General features: G+C 45.7%; 1 protein-coding gene across 3 annotated transcripts in view; it reads left to right on the top strand.

The window, feature by feature from the left end:
• Positions 1-5,625: 5,625 nt before the first annotated feature.
• The window catches only part of frmpd3 (FERM and PDZ domain containing 3), a 43,533-nt gene continuing 29,325 nt past the window's right edge, over positions 5,626-19,833 (top strand). For all 3 annotated transcript variants that reach the window (XM_060062879.1, XM_060062882.1, XM_060062878.1), the window contains exon 1: positions 5,626-5,714. The gene's annotated coding sequence lies outside the window, so the exon portion shown is untranslated. The remainder of the gene's footprint in view (positions 5,715-19,833) is intronic.

Genomic DNA, 19,833 nt, shown 5'->3' with positions numbered 1-19,833 from the left:
AATCACGCTTGGCAGTGTGGGTTAAGCCATTAAAGGCATTTATTGCAGACAACTTAAATCAAACAAAGTAAACGCGGTCTCTAGGGCCTCCGTGGGCCTCTAGCCTCTAGCCTCTCGCGGACACGAGCGCTTCCTCCTTCCTCGCTCCCGTTTCTGGTCTGCCCAAATGTCAGTCTTCTTATAGTGGCTCCTCGGCTTTCGGCCAGGTGTCTCCCAATCAAGCTGATTGGGGTTCGGTCGGTGCTCTCCGTCGCCGGCTGGTGGGTGACGGTGGTAACGGCCATCCAGGACCAACCCTCGGGCTGGTCCGGGCCGAGGTTTACGGGGCGGGATGCCACAATAGGGAAGCCTACACTCCAGTCCTGTTTAGAACACAAATCTCAAGACCATGTAACGTAAGGTCAAATAAACAAAAACGAAAGAAGAAATTGGGAAATAACTTCTAGAAAACCTCACCATTAGGGGTATTTCAGCGGATCATTATCCGCTGAATGAGTAATGACTTAGTGTGATTGAGGCTGTGCATTCGCGCTGCCCTCTGTGCTTTTTTGTGCAGCTGCAGTGCAGGCTCTGCGCTCTGTATTCATTAGCCTGTCATGTTCTCTGCCTCTGGGCAAAAACACATGCATCCAGGTGAGCTGTAGATCACTGTAATGAGGTGGTGTGCAGGGCACTGAACAACAACAACAAAAACAAAAAAGAAACTACTTCCTTAAAATGAATGATTCACAACCATTGTTTATACATATAATTGCACACATACACAAGTGAAGGCGGTGGATGATTCGATTGGTCCAAGCCATTATATATGATGTGTGGTTAAACATCATTTGACAGTTGGCCGCTGGCTTCCCGCCTTAAGAGGAAAGGAAATGCAGTGGCACGGGAGGGAGAAGGAAGGGAGCGAATGTCTTCAGAAGGCACTTTTCTGGCTCCTGCGCGAGAAGCCGCTGAGCAGAGGACACGGCGAGGGATGAAAAAGGTCAGCCGGCTCTTTTTAATTGGATTGAAGAACCCCAAACAGGTTTAAAGTCGCCCGCAGTCAGTATGCTGAGCGAAGGAAAAACTCTCACACAAACACACACACAGGCACACACGAATGTCTTAGAGGGGACTAATGCAGATGAAAATACCTGTGAGCACTGCCCAGCAGCTAATCCACCAAGACTACCCCCCATACAAAGACTAGCAGTTGGCCTATATGGACATACCTGTTGCATTGGCACTCTCACACGTAGAGATACGTGCACAAGGGCAAACACACATTCACACACACACACACACACAGATAGACACACACACATGCGCACACACCTTCACACGTCACTCAAAACACACGCAGGCACACACAAGTATATGCATATACATACGCATATACAATTCACATGAACACACACACACACACACACACACACACACACACACACACACACACACACACACACACACACACACACACACACACACACACACACACACACACACACACACATAAACAGAAACATACAACCATACATGATTTTTCCATTAAATTGAACAAAAGCATCATTATTTTTTTAACTATTCCATGTGACTATAGTATTGACCTGTTTGTAGCAGTTCTAAGGCCAGTTATCCATTTTGTTAATTGGCTAATAAAATGCCTGACAGAAACACGACTGCACAAAGAGGTATCGTTAAAGACTGCGATACCTGCATTTAGCTCCAAACAATCTCGGCATCGTATTATTATATTATAGGCCCATTAAGATAACAGCTTGCTACATTATGTGCTTGCTGCATCATTTATTCCAACACTGATAATGTACCTTATGTACTATGTAAAAATGTACTGTGTTTAAGTAGAGACATAGAGAGAGAGAGAGAGAGAGAGAGAGAGAGAGAGAGAGAGAGAGAGAGAGAGAGAGAGAGAGAGAGAGGAGAGGAGAGAGAGAGAGAGAGAGAGAGAGAGAGAGAGAGAGAGAGAGAGAGAGAGAGAGAGAGAGAGAGAGAGGGAAGGGGGGCAGGGAGGGAGTAAGAGAGGAAGCGAGAAAGGGAGCGAGAAAGGGAGCGAGGGAGGGTGGGTGGAAGTGCAGGTGACGGCGAGAGAGGGAGAAGGAGAGAGTGAATTCATCTTTAGAGAAAAGGCACTATAATGATGTTTAAAAGATACGCTCTTTCCAGTTTTTGTGATTACAATTGAAGGGAAAATCAATGGAGAATAGAAATACACATTTATAAAGCTTTGCCCCTGAAACGCACCACTCAAGTGAAGATGTGGGTGCCTACCGCTTACCACAAACACATTAATTCACTGTGAAGTTCGCTAATCCAAAGTTTTCAGAGATTTCTCTTGAGGACAAACACCTTTTATTTGATCTATTTTTGATTATAAAAGGTCGCATTAGGATTTCGGGAATTATCCCAACTAAGACAACTGCAAAACATACTTGCAACCAGCAAGCAAAGCTTTTAGCGGCAGTGCTTACTGTGCGCATGTCCATGGTGCTGAAATTGTGCGGCCGTGGTTTTGCAAAGCGGCTGGGCTGATGAGCACTGTCAGGGGGATGAAAGAGCCCGTGTTCGCAGAGCGTGTTAGCTCATGTGTTTACATCAACATGTCACCTCATTGATGATTCAGGTTATCTGCTTTCCTGTTTGGTCCGGGTGCACATTCACATGCACTGAATATTCTGCTCGGTTGATTATTGTTTGGCGCCCGTGCCGTCATCTACGTTGCTTGATTTTCCGTCAGCCCATCTGAGCTTCAAACGGTTTAGTAGGGAATCGGAGGAGCAGTGTCAGCCATAGCTGTAATTACCATTGATATATATATATATATATATAAAAATATATATTCCGTATATATTGTATACAGCTTATTTAAATGGTAATTACTGCTAATTTGCCCATATGTACACTGCTGATAATTAGTTCCTCCGATTTTGACATTGATAATAACGCAGGCAAAAATAATGCTGTATATTTTCTTATGACTGGATAATATAAATGATCTACATAATAAATACAATATATTATATGCATAATATATATAACATATATATAATAATATATATTAATGGTTATTACTGCTCATTAGCTATATGGCTACAGTTCATCAGTGTCAAGCAGAAGAAAACATGGAGGGTGCCGGCTGGTTTAGAACGAGGGTAAATATTGATATAGCCATGCATCCGCCATGCATAATACAGTCAATCCTCCAGAGGAGAGCAGAGTTGACAGTCTGTCCAGGCTTGTTTACCGTGACCAGGGTAAGAACTGCCCTGCAGGGCTTAAGATAGAGAGAGAGAGAGAGAGAGAGAGAGAGAGAGAGAGAGAGAGAGAGAGAGAGAGAGAGAGAGAGAGAGAGAGAGAGGAGAGAGAGAGAGAGAGAGAGAGGAGAGAGAGAGAGAGAGGGAGGGAGGGAGGGAGAGAGAGAGAGAGAGAGAGAGAGAGGAGAGAGGAGAGAGAGAGAGAGAGAGAGAGAGAGAGAGAGAGAGAGAGAGAGGAGAGAGAGAGAGAGAGAGAGAGAGAGAGAGAGAGAGAGAGAGGGAGGGAGACAGGGAAGAGGCGATGCAGAAATTTGGCGGGGCAGAGGGAGAGAGAGAGGCAGATGAATAGAGCGGTGGGTTACAGGGAGGCTGGGAGATAGAGATGAGGAGGAAGGAGGAGATGAGGAGGAAGGAGGAGTGGGCTGAGCTGGGGCGGAGGGCAGGGACTGGAGGAGATAAAGCTGTCATTATATGGTTTTTTTCCCGCTTGTGTTTTTTGACGATGCAGCATAAATAGGATGCAACCAGAAAAACACTCACAGGAAGGAAAACAATGGAAGTGGGCAACTCCTAATGCCGCACACATTAGCAGGGGAAAGGGAAATGACAGGGATTGAGGTATCAGACGTCAGGGTTTTCTCCAGACGAAATAGAGGAAAAAATTGTCTAGTCGAAGGGAGGCTAATGAGGGGACCAGGGGATGGAGATGGATGGATGGACAGGGGCCAAGACACAGGGGTATTCTTTCCCAAAACATTCAAGTGTGCCGTTAATTAATTCATGGCCCCTGAGTGCTGAAGATCGAGTTATCTTTGCGGATGTGTGGCTACATAGCAAAATGTGAAGAGCTCGTTTTAGCCTGCATGTCCAACGGACAGGGCTGCGTTCCAAAACCTTGCAGGGCTTGCTTCGGCCTGGCTGGCATGCTTGCCAACTGGCCAACTGCTACAGAAGTCAACCGAGACCAATTTGCAAATCATACAAAACTTGAGCTAAAAACGGAAGACACAAAAGAAATACAACTCGAAACTTAGCAGGAAAAAAATAGCCCAACCAACATTTACTTCATTGTAATATGTCCAAATAAACACACAAAATGACACAATCTCAAAAAGAATAATGTATAATAAAAACCATACATTAAAAAAAATACTCGGATGTCATAAAGCTGCTGATGTTCCCATATTCCCCACGCTGAAGGCATTGACACTGTCCCTGCTGTTTAATATCCATCTCCTCTATAATGACTTGTCTGGCCAGATCGCCTGACATGGGGAAATATTAAAACCGCTGATGCCCTGGTGTGTCCACAGACACAAACACATTAGGCAGGAAGGCCTGTCAATTCAACAGTCGGTCGGTAACGATGGCATCTAAATCAGCACTGCCGTGGGAACCCAGGGGGAGGGAGAAAACAGAAGAGGCCTCATAGGCCTACACCGCAGCTCTGTCGAATGTTGAGGAGGTTTGTGACCCCATGACAGAGAGAACATGGTGTGAGAAACAAGGAGAATACTGTTCCATTTTTCGACATGAAAATCACAAGATCTAATGACCATGACTTGTATGACATGGTTCTTTTGTTCATTCCATCTGAAATCTCAGCAACACACAAGGCACTTCAAACCTAAGGGACAAAGTGAACTGAAGTTTATAGCGATTTTTTGTTTGTTTTAGGTGATCTATAATTTACATGATGCCTCTTACCAACATCTCTGTGAGCATGCAACTAAATCCAACCAACGTCCATGAATATAACACAAAGTGATGGGGCTGTTCTGTTTCTATCCACCCACATTCAGGATCCAAACCAGTTCATAGAAAAACACATCCATTTGATACTAGATGTTCAAATACAGTTTAAGGCTTTGAGGTCACTTTGTGGAGGCAGTGGCAGTGTCGCCTGGCATCACACCTGCATTAGGAGAAATGGTTAATGGTTTGGTTGGAGGCGATGGAGCATTGTAATGGCAGTCAATTACTCCTCCTATCTCCTCCTCAAATCTCGGGAAGGAAGAATCTCGAGTTTAGATTTTGAGACGACCACAATGCGTTGGAATTAATTCGGGATCGTATTTGATGAGTTCTTCGATTTGTACGAATGTGTTCCTTTGGCATTTCGTCGTTTTTATCTCAAGCGTCTTGCATGGAATTTGTAGCACCATGTCATTAAACTAGAGCTTTGTTGCGGGGGGTCAAACCCTAAATACACTATCATGCCCAAAATTCAGGTAACATAGTTCCACTTTGCTAGTAGTTTGAGATCATTTGTGGGTACATCCGAGTTTCACCACTGTCAGTCGTGCGTGTGTGCATACATCTCTTTATGGACACAGATGTCTTGACATGTCCTGTGCTTGTCTTCTGTCTCCCAACAGATACCCAGTTTCCGTGTGTTAGCGTGTGTGTATAGTGTCTGCCATCCTGCCTCCACGGAGACATCGCCGGGCACTTAGAGACACTGTAAGTACACCTTCTGCTCTTCTTCTTCCTTCCCTCGACACACAAGACGAGGCGGCTATGAACTCTGTACCCAGAGTGAGTTTGCGGGTGGCAGAAGATATGTTTGTTATTCTTGGCAACCTCCCAAAGCTTTGGATTCTAAACCCAGGACTTTGTCACAACGGTTCTCTTTGTCACTGTCTCAACCCATGGCTCAGTTTAGTTGGAGTCCGGAACATAGCTATACTGAACCCAATTTGAAAATGAGAATATATCGCTTTTTAACCACACGCTCACTAACAGTGCTGAATGTCATGCACATCATAAGTCATAAGGGATGATTGGTGAGTCATTCAAATGAAATGAGTCACTTGCAATTGCATCCAACCCTCTTTCGTTGTTTTATGTGTTTTATTTGTTCTATCCATGCGACTTTAAGATGAGGTTTACTGGCAAGTATACACTCCATGAGGAAATTCAGTTCGTTCTGGCTTATAGGGTAACACATATAAGATATACAGTACATACATGAGCATCGTTTTTCAATGCGAAATCTTACTTGCGATCATATTCCACTAAAATTCCAGTTCATATAGGCAACGTGTGTGTGTGTGTGTGTGTTTATGTGTGTTTACATGTTCTGTATGTGTGTGTGTGTGTGTGTGTGTGTGTGTGTGTGTGTGTGTGTGTGTGTGTGTGTGTGTGTGTGTGTGTTTGTGTGTGTTACTTATGTGTTTGTCACATGTATGCATTGTGTTTGCACATTCATTTTTCATTAGATTTCATCTTCTTCACGCGTTGTCTGTGTGCGTGTACAGTATGTGTACACGTGTCTGTGTGTGTGTGCCTGTGTATTCATGTCAGTGTGCATAAAGTGTGTATAATCGCACAGGCAGGCTTGTTTGTCCTCTGCAGCTTTTGCTCTCATCTGCAATTGCGCATTGATTCCCTGCCAGGGAGCAGAGAGCCCATAGAGCAGAGAGATTGAGAGTGCTGGACACGCTGTCAGCCACGCAGGTACATCATCTGGTATACTGCTTACTGCCGGCTGCGGCTGCTGCTGGCTGAGCAGTCGGAGCTTAATAACATTGCATCAACAATGGCCGCCAACATACTCCGGAAAGAAGCCGCATTCAAAATGCATGTAAATAATTGACTTTTACGTCCTGTGCGATTCAGATCACTCGGTGTATTCTGATTATTTTTGAGGGAAGATGTTTTTGTTTTTTTAAGCAATTATTACGCACCATCTGTGTCCACTGGAATGGAGGGATGAGGTTGTTGCTTTTGTTTGCAGAAAGAATCAACAGCAACACTGGAAACATTCATCCCTGGAAGCTCTTAAAGGATTCTGGGATTCAACGTGTTACCACAGAGCCTCTTCTTGTGGTAGAGAAGTGCGTGTCCTATCCATGCTTGCATCCACACGTAAGCATGCGGATGCAAGTCACATTGATGTGCGTATTACCCAGAAGTGATTGCAGCTTCGTTGCCAAATGGCCGGCTCATAGAATAAGACTCTTGTAAGATGGTAGGATCCTGAAAGACCTTGTGTTTACTATACTTATTCCCCCCTGAGATGTTAATGCAGCATATGGGCAGGCCTCAGGAACACACCATTCCTGGACAAATTGCAAATCACTGGTGGCTGACAACACTTCACACAGATAGCAGAGATTCTGATCTCTTCGCCAGAAAGCTTACACGAAGAGATCGGAATATATATCACATTTGTGTGTGCATACATGTGTGTGTATGTGTGTGACTGTGTGTGTCTTTTGGGTGTGTGTTTATGCAAAATAATTAAAAGGCCAGACAGAGAATAAAGATGACACCAAGGTCAAGCTAATCACGATTTCTCAGACAAAACCCCCCTGTAATTTCCTGTCTGGACCGCGGTGCCTTCAGGTGCATGTGTGTGTGTGTGTGTGTGTGTGTGTGTGTGTGTGTGTGTGTGTGTGTGTGTGTGTGTGTGTGTGTGTGTGTGTGTGTGTGTGTGTGTGTGTGTGTGTGTGTGTGTGTATGTGTGTGTGTGTGTGTGTTTGAGTGAGTGTGTGTGTGATGGAGGTGAATCAAATTGTGATCATTCCCTTGGCTGACTCCTCTTACGTCCTGTTATTGACGAGGGCGACATCCGAATGTTAAGCACTGCCTCTGCGGCGTCAAAACGTCTGCCATTTATAGGGCTTCGCCCGGACTTGCTAGCATGCGCCACGACGGCGTGACTGCCACAGGAATTCTAAACTGTCCAAAACCATAAATGAGCCTTCCATTTAATTAACATCTCATCCCATCTGCCATGTTTGAATCATCAACACATAAAGTGCTTCTGACTTTGGCCTTCACTTTGGATCTGAAAGCGCTGATCCCTGTTAGCTTGTACACGTGTGACGCCGTGCCACGGGATAACGCTCCAGTTGAACGCGAGGCGGCTTTGATGCGCTCTGAGGTATCCACGGCTCCGAGGCACACCGGGAAGCACGTGAAACGGCTTCAAAGCCGTGTGTAATCACAGACAGCCACACATGGCTCATAATTAAATAGGGGCTCTTGGCCTTAGCGACGGCCCTTCTCCCTTTGGTTGGCTGCTTTGCCTTCACTGTACCGGGTGCAGGAGCCAAGCTTATGAAACACTCCTGTCAAACAACTTCCTTAAAGCCTACGCAGCTCAGAACACTCCACCCGAGGAACCGGGCTGTGGCCAAGAACCCCCTGGCGATAGAAAAACGTCCGTCCGAGACGTGGACCCGAGACCGGGCGCGGATGTAAACGCATGCAACAGAGCTTTTAAATGATCAAAGAATGTATCCGGCACCTCTGACACCTTCACTCTCCTAAAGCCCAAGCTCTCTCTCCCCATCCCTGCATGTTTCTTTCAAACACCTCCCGTTTGCATCCCCCCCCTGTCAGGCAGGCTTCTCTGCTGCTGCTCATTTGACTCTCTTTTCACCCTGCTTTGGGAGCGAGTGCAGGGATACGGCTCTCATTAGGGTCGCCAGCTTCTCCTGGGTCGCACACAGACGGGCGGTGTCCAAGAGCATCAATCAAAGAGCCCAGCTCCCCTCTCATCCCTGGGCCTCGGGAGCAGCCAGGCTGGGAGAGATCCCTCAGCTCTCGCCCCTCACAACCATTCCACTGCCTTTAAAAAGGAGAGAGGAACAGCAAGAGAGAGAGAGTGAGAGAGAGAGAGAGAGAGAGCGAGAGCGAGAGCGAGAGCGAGAGAGAGAGAGAGAGAGAGAGAGAGAAGGAGACAGCTGAAAGATCAAACAAGACGGAGTATAACACAGAGAGAGAGATATAGGACGAGCGAGAGAGAGAGAGAGAGAGAGAGAGAGAGAGAGAGAGAGAGAGAGAGAGAGAGAGAGAGAGAGAGAGAGAGAGAGAGAGATAGGGAGGGAGGGAGAGAAGTAGACGGATAAAGAATAAGTGAGAGAGGAGGGGGAGAGAGAGAAATAGAGAGACAGAGACCAAGGAATAAGCAATTTCTAGATTTTAACTGAACTTTATTAGAAACCGTTTTCCAATTATTACTTTATATTCCTTCGGTGTTCAACAAAGAAAGTGCAGATGGTATTCAGTTCCATTTTTAAATATGATTTAACTTTGTATTATTATTGACGCCAAAGAGAGGGAGAGAGAAAAAGAGAGAGAGAGAGAGAGAGAGAGAGAGAGAGAGAGAGAGAGAGAGAGAGAGAGAGAGAGAGAGATGACACGAGCTACGGGCCTCAAAGGAAGCTCTCTTTGGATATGTTCTAGTATACCTGAGGCTGTGCCAGCACACTGCAACAAAGATATTAACATTTGTATTCACTGCTGCCAAAACCCCATTGTATTTGCAACAGGTAAATCACAGGTACGCAGCCTTTTGGCAAGTATGTCTCAATTGCATTGTTGTCTTTGTTGTAGTGCAAGTTGGGTCCAAATGTATGGCACATCTCATGACATATTCATTTATTCAAGCGTTGTCCTTGAGTGTGTGTTTGTGTGTGTGTGTGTGTGTGTCTGCGTAATTGTGTGCTTGTGTGTGTGTGTGTGTGTATGTGTGCGTGTATGTTTGTTTGTTTGTTTGAGTGTCTCAGTTAGTGTACGCTTGTCTGAGGGTGTGTGCATCTGTGTGCGAGTGTATGTGTACGTTACTACGTTTGGATTTTGTTTCCCTGCATCTGTGTGGAAAACAATTGCGTTTTCCTGTATCTGTGTGCGTTCGCATTCATTTTGTTGTGTGTTTGTGTGAGTGTGTGAGTGTGTGTGTGTGTGTGTGTGTGTGTCTGAGTGTGTGTGTGTGTGTGTGTGTGTGTGTGTGTGTGTGTGTGTGTGTGTCTGCGTTCCCCTCACTAGCTGGCGCGCTCACATGCGCCCAGAGAGTCGTCAGCATCACAGCGCTCATCTCCTGTCAGTAGATCGTCTAGCAACGAGATAGTACGCCATGCTGGCAGAGGAGTACTTTGATTAATCAGAGAGGCTAATGAAGTTATTATCTCTTCTGAGGGGATCGCTTTTGACGGTCCCATTTTGACAGAAAAGATATGATGGATGCCGAGATACACTTAAAATGGCCTGGGGGTGCAGTGGTGTAATGGGTTCACATAATGCTGTGCGTAAGTGTGACTGAGATGTTCTGATTTGAACAAAAGAGGAGGTACACCCTTTTTGGATTGAAGGTGGTGGGATGAGAACACCGGGTCATATTTGGCTGTGATTGCTATTCGGATGGTTGTTCTGCTTTTCTTTGTCCAGCACAAAATACCATTTTCTTTACCTGTCTATTTTGTTTGCGTGCCTTCCAAAAAACCAAATGTTCCAAAAAAAAATCTTGCAGTTACAAAAAACTCAAAAGCATATACTTTATGCACGACACAGAACCTTTATAGAAAGGCAGGACAGAGACACACAAAGAGTTTGAGGCATATTTATACTTGTATCACTGTTTTTGTTTGAAGTTCTTGGTATAAAGAAAAGGCTTCACTGTCTAAATTGCATTGTACTGTAAAGGACCTAATTAATCGCTGGCAGAATGCTCTGAAAGGCCCACAAAATCCCAGTACTTTCCTCACACACGGCACCTCATAAATCAATGTCACTTTAGCCTGCCCATCTGAAACACTCTTGGCTGTGAGACTCAGAGCATACGGCATGAACAACTTACACTTACGCAAGCACAGCATATGTGTGCTTTTATGGATACCCATTTTCTAACGTATTAATCACAATTTATTCTGTATTTTTCACTTGACTGTTTCAGAAATCTATCCCTAAATGGACCCGTTTGGAATTAAATCTGCCCCTTTTTCGCATTACTCACATTAAAGACATTATAGTAAGGTATTACGACAGAGCAGAGAGAGAGAGAGAGAGAGAGAGAGAGAGTGAGAGAGAGAGGATGAGAGAGAGAGAGAGAGAGAGAGAGAGAGAGAGAGAGAGAGAGAGAGAGAGTGAGTGAGTAGTGAGATGAAGCCTACAGCTCAAACAGCGAACAAAACGAGCTGTTCAAGGCAGAATACAGACACACACGGTCTCAGGAGCCCCCACATTTAGAATCTCCCACTCTGAATGTCTCTTCACTCCGTGAGGCCCCGAGGTGCCCACAGACCCTGCCAGAGGAATACAAAATGCTCACCTTCATCAACAAGTTGCTATGGCGATCAGAATATTTCCAATGCGTCAGATTCCCCCCCCCCCTCCCCCCCGTCACCTTTAGTCACCGACTACGTGCCAACACTCGTGTCACATGTTACACCAACACCATTCCGCAGCGACGTGCTCTATTGCGGACATTGATTTATATTTATGTCTGTCAACGTCAAGCCCGAGCGAGTAAACGCGCACGTGCCGGAAACCAGCGGAGTATGAAATAAGCTTCCCTGGGACGTCGGCACGGCCCACGTGTCTGACTGTCTCCTGCTATTTGTTAATTAAGTCGGCGCAGCTCCCGTCTTCAGATGGTAAACGGAGCCTTTGAGCTCCTGCCGATGTTTCCCAGCTCCTCCCTTGCGGTCACCGCTCTGTTTTTGAAACACTGAGAACGTCGTCTGAGTTACGCACCACTTGGCCCCCTCTTAGTTTTTGCTCTACAGTAACTAAGTCTCGGAATTGGTAACTGCAATGCAATAGTATCTCCGACTGCACATAAATGTAAAGATAACATTTGTTTTTTTGGTGTATCTTGGGGCGTTGTTGTTTGTTGTTGCAGTTTGGTGTTGTTTTAATGAATGAGTATTACTCCAACTGTAAAGCAGCACTTACTGTCAAAACAGTACTGGTTTAATCATCCCAACCACTTCCTGGGGGAGTTCTTTGCCTCTGACAGCAGATTCTATCTTCTGCTTCCCCCCCCCCCCCCCCCCCTTCTTCACCCTCTTTCCCTCTCTCTCCATGCCTCACTCCTTGTATTCTTCCTCCCTCCCTCCATCCCTACACCCCCCTTTCTTCCTCTTTCTCAAACTGGGGCCAGAGAGGTGTGATGCAGCTGTGTGCAGTGTACTAATGAGTATGTAAGATGTGTGTGTGTGTGTGTGTGTGTGTGTGTGTGTGTGTGTGTGTGTGTGTGTGTGTGTGTGTGTGTGTGTGTGTGTGTGTGTGTGCGCGCACGCGTGCGTCCGATCGTGCGTGTGTGTTTGAGTGTGCATGTGCGTGCGTGTGTGTTTGAGTGTGCATGTGCGTGCGTGCGTGTGTGTGTGTGTGTTGAGCATGTGTGTGTGTGTTGAGCATGCAGTGATGTGCTCCAGACTGGGATTGGTGTTGAGCAGGGAGCACTTCGATAAGAAACATATCTGTTCCCAGCACCTGCCCGCTGCCAGACTGACTAACAACACAAGCCAATTGCGTTTGGATCCCCACTCATTTTGAGAGGTAAACTTCCCAGCCCCGTAATCAAGAAATTGAGTGGGATGTGCAGATTCTGAGGCCTTGGGGCTCTTCCACCGTTAATACTCAATTTTGCTAACTTTTAAATATTAGTATTCTTTAGTGATGAAAATGTTAAATCACCTGTATTATTTGGTGCATTTTGAGTTGTATTTCTGTTTCCACCCTGTTGAATTTTAATTCCCCAGACACAGGTATTTCATGTTGTTCTTTTTCAAAAAGCTTAACTTGCCAACAAACAATTTCAAGCTATAGGGGGGGACTCAAGAGTTGCAGTCCTGTCAAATCCTAAACCAAGCGTAGATATACCATCATCTAGGCTAATGATATCTTTGTCTTGCCACGTCTCCCATTAGAAACGCTGTGGCAGGTTGAAACACAACATTATCTCCCATATTACCAATTTGATTCAAAATGACTTCAAACATAATAACAAACAATCCAATGCTCATAGGCTAGTTTCATGTTTTCTAATGACGCTCAATACAATCAATACTGCAGATCATTAATAGAAACAGCCATTTCTATGACCTATAGCACCAAAACTGTATATGAACTATAGCCAACATGACCAAGCTAAAACAAATCATCCCTATCCAAGCTGGCACGCAAATCGCCAGGAAAAACAATTGAATACAGATTTATCCTGCCATAGAGCGTGACGTGAACAAAAAGACAGCCTTTCTTGCATTCCTTCAGCTTCAACCTTCCCTGCCATCAATCACTATTATCAGTGTTCTTCTACCTTTCCAGTCTTCATTCCCTCATACTGACGCTCCTAGTCAATCATAACATCATCACAACCCTACTGGTTCTGCAATAGCTCATCGTTTACCACATTTTGCCAGTATTTAATCTTTATTTTTCCCCCACTCGACCCACTCACCCTTCACTGAATACAAGTAAAAAAGCCTTGTGCGTGTTAAACTAACCTCTTAGCCCTCCTTTCCCATCGCTGCAATTTTCTAATCATGTCTGCCTTTTATAAAGTCCACACATGGCAGAGCACATGTTATCATGCTGTGCTGATGAGAGAAGTGGAGGAGCTGTGACTATTTGCTAAACGAGAAGCGAGGCCAGCAGGCTGAATGGGAGAAAAGCACTGATTAGCCAGAGAGGAGACCATGCCTAAAAGCTACCACTATTTAGAAAGAGGGCAGTCCTTTAAACACAGACACATGGAATTCAACTTCTGTTTAAATGATTGACTCCATTCAGTTACATTTATGTTCCGCATGGAGATGCATTCTTGACAGTTTTATTTCAGTATTTTACCTCAGAGTGATCACTATATTTTTGGCATACTTTACCCAAACAAACATTAAAAAGTGCCCTGACAAACTGACAATCTTAGATAGAAGAAAAAAACGATCAATGCTGCAGGTATCCATCTCATTGCAGTAGACTTTCCCAATTAATAACGCATCTGGCTTAGTGCGATACAAAGCAACAAGACAAGTGCCTGCAATCAACTTGCGTATAAGATTCCACACAGCAACACAAACAAATCAAAGTTGTATCTCCGCCTGCCACAGGATGGCAGCGTGCGATAAACCCACAACAAAGGCTTACCGCTTCTTAGATCACACATTTCCTTCCATACCATTCCTTTGAACGCCAACAACAATCCGTCAAGGATGGAACGCAGCCTAACAGCCAACGCTCGCATGAGACTTGATCACGTACATGAGAACCGCCAAACATAGGCCGCAGGCGTGCAGGCAGCAGTTCTGATGGGATGGGATGCGATGGCTTCTTCTCTTGTAACACAGTCGGTGTGCCTCTGCAGGCGATGCGTCCCCCTGCCTTATTCATAGAACAGGGTTAGTGGCATTAATAGGCTGGAGAGCCGTGAGCAGCCAAGCATACATCAATTCTCACCCCTTTGAGTGGGGAGGATGAATGCCGCCACCACAGACATGGGGTATAATAAAGTGCCAGGAAATCCTTTGACAATCTCTCTAGCTAGAATGAGAATGACCTTAAACCGAGGGAAGTGGATATTGCCTCATGCAACCTGGTGGCCATCACAAGAAGATTCACAGTAAGGGCTGAAACTAGCATGCATGAGCAGAGAGGATGAACTGTGGCCCAATGGAATGATAAAGTAAAAATAAGTGTGTTCGATAAAGTTTTTCTCCAAGAAAGAAAGAAATACTTTCATAACTACTGCATGCAGGGCACACAGCCAAGTACCCCCCAGCCTATCCCGTCTTGGCAGATTCCTTCCTGGCTTTGATTTTTCTGTTTCCTTCAGAGAAAAAGACGGTAAATTTCCCACTGAAATTTCCTGCATCATTTCGCTGTTCCCTTGGGTCCATTGGTTTCGTCTCTTGGTACCTGTACTCGATCTGGCCAAGTCATACATAGTGACACAGACAGTCAGGGTGGACTGCTAGATAGAAATGCAAACTACAACAACCAAAAAAACAACCAAAGCCACAACAACCAAAACAAAAACAACAACCACAACAACAAGTAAGAAAATCCATACCGACGATAGAAAGCAACAGTTATATCATAAGAAATCTCAATACTTAATAAATAAATCTTTAAATCTATGTACGAATGTATGTATATGAGGTCAGGGAGAGGAGGCGCATGGAGGGGTGTGTGGCCAGGGCCGGGGCCGCCAGCGGGAGCACGGCCACTCTGCAGGCCAGAGAGAGAGAGAGAGAGAGAGAGAGAGAGAGGGAGAGGGAGAGGGAGAGAGAGAGAGAGAGAGAGAGAGAGAGGGAGAGAGAGAGAGGGAGAGGGAGAGAGAGAGAGAGAGAGAGAGAGAGAGAGGGAGAGGGAGAGGGAGAGAGAGAGAGAGAGAGAGAGAGAGAGAGAGAGAGAGAATCAGCGGAGGCCATCCTCGGGGTAGCTGTAGTGAGTGTCCCGGAGGTAACCAGGCACAGGCAGTACAAGACCCGGCCTGATCACACCGATGCCTTTGATCTATTGAATCACCAAGTGAACTAAATGGATTTGGACCTATGCTAATGGTGTTTGGTTTGGCGAGTGACAGCGTGTCAAAGGTTGTATTATGCAGGGGAGAAAGGAGAGTGTAGCGGCAAGGGTGTCTGTCTGCGAGCCAAAATAAACTGTTTCAAATCCCGGATGACCGCAAGCTACTTGTAGGCTTGAGCAACACAACGCTACTTGGTCCTTAATGGCATGGTGCAAATGGCTTTGGATTAAATGCTAAGCTTTGCTTAGCAACTAAGTAATGAAATTGCAAATAGTATAGGGTGAGTGATAGTTCTAGTGTGACAAAAGAGAGAGAGAGGGATTGAGAGAGAGAGAGAGAGAGAGAGAGAGAGAGAGAGAGAGAGAGAGAGAGAGAGAGAGAGAGAGAGAGAGAGAGAGAGAGAGAGAGAGAGAGAGACTTGACTATGTGTACAACACACATGCAAGGTTCCTGACAGGGAATGTCAGTTGATGGAGGCCACCAATCAGCTCAGGTCAGATATTGGATTTGAATAACATGGTGTGTGTGTGTGTGTGTGTGTGTGTGTGTGTGTGTGTGTGTGTGTGTGTGTGTGTGTGTGTGTGTGTGTGTGTGTGCGTGTGTGCGTGTGTGTGCGTGTGTGTGTGTGTGTGTGTGTGCGTGTGTGTGTGTGTGTGCGTGCGTGTGTTCATCAGCTAATGAATGAATCAAACACCGCTCCCTGGCATGTGAGGTGGAGCTGTGGGATGATACAGGCTCCCTCCAGGAGTCGGTGGGGGAAGGGTCGGGAGGAGAATGGGGTTGGGGCGGAGGGGGGGGGGGGGGGGGGAGGCCAATCAGATTGAGGAGGCTTCAAGAGGGGGGCACGCAGCCGGGCTGTATCTGGCGGAGAAGGCGTGTCACTCCTGCGTTGTTGGGCTGTCAGGCAGGTTCGCCTGAAGGGTGACAGCGGAGAGAGGGCGCCGTCCTGGGCCTGTCACAGCCACTCTCGTTTCCCAGCAGCCACTGCAGCAAGGCACCCCTGGTTGGCATTAAAGGCCGCCACCATTACACCTTTGTACCTGAAAGACTTATCAGGTCTCCGTGGGAACAGCGGCGCTCTCAACCTCAATGAGGCGACCCTGAATCGATGAAGGTTAGGGGTTCTAAGGTGGCTCGACCCACCTACACGCCCAGCATGTGTGGAATGGCGTCCCGGCTTCCATTCTAACGCCGACCCTATGCTACATTTCATTCCCTCCCTCAACCCACTTTCTTGTCTCTCCCTCCTGTCCATGAAGGTGCACACAAAGCCCATCAATTTCATGGGTGCCGTAGGTTAGAGTTGAGACCGATTTTGTGATTAAACAGTTTGTTGCGTTCACTGTGATCGACAGGCGAGATGGTTTCCGCCAAACCAATCAGGGAAGAGATCCCCTGAATGGTCAGGGATGACGAGCCGGATGCCGTCTAAAATCTAAATTGCGTCGGATGCGGTCAGACTAACAATCTTCAAGGGCCAAGTTCTTGGCTTATCTCAGCCCGCCCCCCTTGTTGTCGTATCGTTAAAATGTCAATAAGGGCAGTCCTTTCGCAGAGACCATGATAAGCCCGATTAAATGAACTTGTGTCTTTACTTACTATGTCTATATTGCTTGTGATGTAAATACAGACACATTTGAAATATAGTATTACATTCTGTGTCCTTGCGATTGATTACAACTGATTATAGTGATTTCAGGCCAATTTAAACCGTTCCCCCATGGGAGAGGCTTGCCATGCATTGTTGCACTAACCCTAACCCTAACCCTAACCCTATAGAATAGCGCAGTTCATTCCAACCTTCCCACTACCTGCCCAAGTGCACAATGCTGTGCCAGTATTCCCTGCCATAGTTGAAATGCTACCCTGTACGAATCCACTTGAGACTGATTTGTATTCACATGGACAGAGCGGAGCCCCATTGCTATTTGCCGACGTCCCTCCATTCTACCCAAAAGTAAAAGTTGAAACAATTTCCCACTTTTCCACACCCTGGTGGCTTCCCCCGTGCCCTTGGGCTCGCTCCCCGTCGCCCGCCTCGGCTCCTCTCTCCGCTCCTCTCTCCGCTTCACCTTCCAGCGCCTTCTGCAATTGAAAAAAAACAACATTGGATGGCGGTGTGTCGGTGGCTGAGGCGAGACCCAGAGGGCAGGCGACGTCTACTCCTGACAGATACTCTCACTGCGCATGTGCCTCACTAATAACTGACAGATCATAGCTCTTATATCGAACTGACAGCACCTTTAATAGCCTCTCTAAACATTGGAGCACAGAGGCATATGTTTTAAATATTGAAAAACAGATTCTAGTACTTACATTGGTTACCATTTTTATACTTTTTTTTTTACTTTTTTTACCCCTTTGGTTACCATTGAGGGGATCTAATGCCAAGAAACACATTATAACTTACATTTTAAGCACTCGGCATTAGTCCTGAGAAAGGAGCCAGCAGTCTGGTCCAAAAACATTCTGCTGTTGACTCTGGGGAGAGGCACTGGGCTGGGGAGAGGTTTGTCCAGTTGACGCGCTGCATTTCTTATCCAAGAATCGTTGATCAAATGTGAATCAGCGGAGGCCAGGGGAAACTCCCTCAACCCTGAGATTAGAAGTTGCCAGCCAGTCAGAGGGAGGCGGGCACACAGACAGCTACTAAGGTGTTAGATCCCATTCTAGCTAATTAAGTGCCGAGGCACGGACAGCAATATTAAACATGGCTAATAAATAAAAATGGTCTTGAAGTGCTGCAAAACTACGTAAAATTAACTTTTATCATTCACGTGATTTCAATTTGCTGAAGGGGATAAAAAAATTACCATTTTAGTAGTAACTATAATTACTTATGTCGGCAAGGAGGCGTGGAAAACCAATTGGTGTAATAAATTACAATTTCTCTGGTACATTAGATAGGTTTGATGTTCAGGTTTGATGGAAGTTTCAACTTGTGAAAGGCAAATGAATAACTTTTAAAACTTGGATGGGTGGAAGCTAAAATAAAAAATAATGGGTCTCTGTTCACTTGCATCTCCATCTTTATGATAGTTATCACACTGATAAAGTCCCAGAACTGTCCCTCATGCCAGCTATAAATATACAGGAGGGAGGTGAGATACAGCGGAAGCAGGTTATTACATGGATCAGCAACCTATCTTAACTTGTTCATTCTCTAGTGACCTGGGGAGACCGGCAGAGCTGAGCATCTGTATGGCTGAACTCCTCTGCGTGGATTGGACAGCTGGTCCAATTTACCACCTGTAGTCCCCACCTCCTTTGCCTTATGTCTTTCACTATGTGATAGTGAGAAGGAGAGCCCACTGATCCCCGCTCTGTAAACGATGCTCAAGAATTCAAGCTCTCAAAGGCTCAGGGTATTAAGGTATCTGTAGCCTTTGTTGCAGTGAAAAGGGAACCATTGAGAGGTAACGGAGTGCTTGGGGCAGACCGATCTTGCTGTTTGCTAGACGTGTGAAGAGATGGAACTGCAACAGATAGTATCACTGCTGCTACCAAGCTTATGGAGGGGGGGGGGGGTCTTGTTATATGGTCATGTTGTCCACCAGTAAATTATATTTCGGGGGAACTGTCCCAAGTTTCTGATGAAATCTCTCGCGTCAACAAATCAATCGGCGGATGCCCGAGAAGATGTCCTTTTTCTAGTGTGCACTATTGACTTAGGCTTTCAGAATATAATATGCCTGGTATAGCATTGTATACCAGGAGCTAAAACAAATGGATTTGGAGCGGGGCATAGCAGAGGGCAGACACATCACTTTGTAGCGAAGTGAAGGGTCATTTATCTTCTCCGCAGAAGGACTCCGCCGAACGTTTCAAAGGGTGATTGCAAGGTCTCTCTTACAAACAATTACTAACCACGTCTGAGGAAAGCGGCGTCTAACTTTGTTGGTTAGTTAGCATAAGCAAAGTCGTATAAGCTCTTTCAGTCTCTGGGGTCTTTTTGATTATACATGTTAGGGCCTCGGTAGTTAATAAAGTTTATGGTTACAAAAGGTTAAACACAAACATCACTACTCCCAGGAGGCTCGGAAATTGACCATGCAAATATTTACCAATGGAAATTCTCCGGTATTTAACCCCACTTGGTAGCCCTCGACAGCACTCAGCCATTAACAGAATTCTCTGGACACTCTGTACAAACAAGGCTCCGCTAATTGGAAAATAACATTGGGGAAGGACAGGATTATCCAATACAGACAGATTTGCGACAGCCACACGTATACTATACTCTGACTCTCTTGTGGGCTGAGGAAGATAAGACACAAATCACATCATTCCAGACTCAACATGAAAAATGTGTAATAATTCACA

Source organism: Gadus macrocephalus, chromosome 10 (assembly GCF_031168955.1).
Source record: "Gadus macrocephalus chromosome 10, ASM3116895v1".
Classification (NCBI taxonomy): Eukaryota; Metazoa; Chordata; class Actinopteri; order Gadiformes; family Gadidae; genus Gadus; species Gadus macrocephalus.
The sequence above is the reverse complement of the archived record's forward strand: the minus strand, read 5'-3'. Positions and strand labels throughout refer to the sequence as shown.